The sequence below is a fragment of the Hippopotamus amphibius genome, chromosome X (genome assembly GCF_030028045.1).
Source record: "Hippopotamus amphibius kiboko isolate mHipAmp2 chromosome X, mHipAmp2.hap2, whole genome shotgun sequence".
NCBI lineage: Eukaryota > Metazoa > Chordata > Mammalia > Artiodactyla > Hippopotamidae > Hippopotamus > Hippopotamus amphibius.
This window is the reverse complement of record NC_080203.1, coordinates 100,319,777-100,321,485: the sequence shown is the minus strand read 5'-3', so window position 1 is coordinate 100,321,485 and position 1,709 is coordinate 100,319,777. Positions and strand designations below refer to the sequence as shown.

Here is a 1,709-nt window from a genome sequence, read left to right as displayed (position 1 = left end):
ATTTTTATCAATAGGGATCATTACTGTACAATGGAATACCACTGAGCTGGAATAAAAGAGCCACAAAGATTTGTATGTATCAATACAGATCTTCAATATGTTTTTAAGGGACAAAGCAGAACATAGCATACATCCTGTTAAAGGGAGGAGAGTGAGGATATATATTCACATTTGCTCATACTTGCATTTTTTTAAATCTCTGGAAGGTTACAGTAGCTGCCTAGTTCAGGAGGATGGGGACTAGGCAGATGGGGGCAGGCATTAGAGGGAGACCTTTCACTGTGTATTTGGTTATACTTTTTAATTTCTGAACCATTTTGCACTATCAGTTATATAAAATCTTAAATGCCTGTATTTAAAACTGAAACATTTTATTTTTAAGCTCTTTATTGGAATATAATTGCTTTACATAAAATATGGAACGCTTCACGAATTTGCGTGTCATCCTTGCGCAGGGGCCATGCTAATCTTCTCTGTATCGATCCAATTTTTAGTATACATGCTGCCGAAGTGAGCACTAAAACTGAAACATTTTAAAAGAGGCTTTGGTTCAAGAGAGTTAGAGAACCGTGTGAACTTTATAGCATTATCCCCACAACACACACACACACACACACACACACACACACACACACACACACACACAAAGAGTTTGCTTGGCCTTGTGGGACCAGGATGTCAGCATTAGGAAGGAGACTCTTCCCCTGGCCCCAGGTTTGGATTTTGCAGCCTGAATACTATCCTTTAATAGAAGTACCACTTACCTTTCTAGCTCCAGCTCACTGGGGAGAATTTAAGGGCTGTTTTCCCAGAGGCCACCAAGGCTTTGCAGCAGCACCAGGGCCCCTGCTGGCAGCTGAGATTCCCCTGGGACATGAGAACCTGAGGGTCCCGCTAACCACCAAACCCCAACCATCTGGGAAAACTTGAACTCAAATAACCCACCCAGTCCTGTCCTGCAGATCTGAATTCAACTCAAGCAGCACTGAGATTCAGCTGGGATGGATTCATGCTAGTAGCAGTACTAGTTGTTTAGACCTGGAATCTATTCTGATCGTGCAGTGCCTGTGGTCTGCCAGTTGTTAAATATTTTGGCTATCACCTCTGTTTTGGCTGTCACCTCTGTCCTCGGCTGCTCCTCATCTCACGTCAATCCCCCTACTGCCTCCTCCCCACTACCCTGGGCTTCCTCCCCTGATTCTGCCTGTTACTGCCGATTACCTTCCAGTATCAGACAGGGGCCCAGCAAGGAACAGATGGCACATTCAAATGGGGTAATTTGAGAAGAGTTTAATAAGGGGTTATTTATGAAAGTGCGGGCAAGGTATAAGGAAATCACTACGGATAGGGTAGTACCCTGGGGCAAGAGGAGGGGCCAGCAGCAGAGAGGGATGCATGGAGAGGGCCCTGGCAGGAGCTGGGGCTTGTGGTTGATTAGAGAAAGCAGCCAGCTCACTGTGACTCATCAGGGAGAGAGCCTGGGAAATTAAAAACCCAACCTCACTCTCCTTCCTTCCTTTCATCCTCTACAGGTATCCCATTTTCCAAACCCAACAGAGAGCACAGGAGCCTACTGATTCTATCCACATAGGTCAGCTTCCCAGCACAGAGCATGGTGGGGAAGAGTGGGGAGAGTGGATCTGGAGGGACATATATCTAGGACCTCTCCCATAACATTTTCGAAAAGCTTTATCATGGAAAATTTTCAA

At 45.3% G+C, this 1,709-nt stretch overlaps 1 non-coding gene across 1 annotated transcript; it reads right to left on the bottom strand.

Moving 5' to 3' along the window:
* Window positions 1-410: 410 nt before the first annotated feature.
* Window positions 411-518, bottom strand: LOC130842838 (U6 spliceosomal RNA). The gene has a single exon (XR_009050610.1). It is a non-coding gene; the product is annotated as a U6 spliceosomal RNA (small nuclear RNA).
* Window positions 519-1,709: the final 1,191 nt, after the last annotated feature.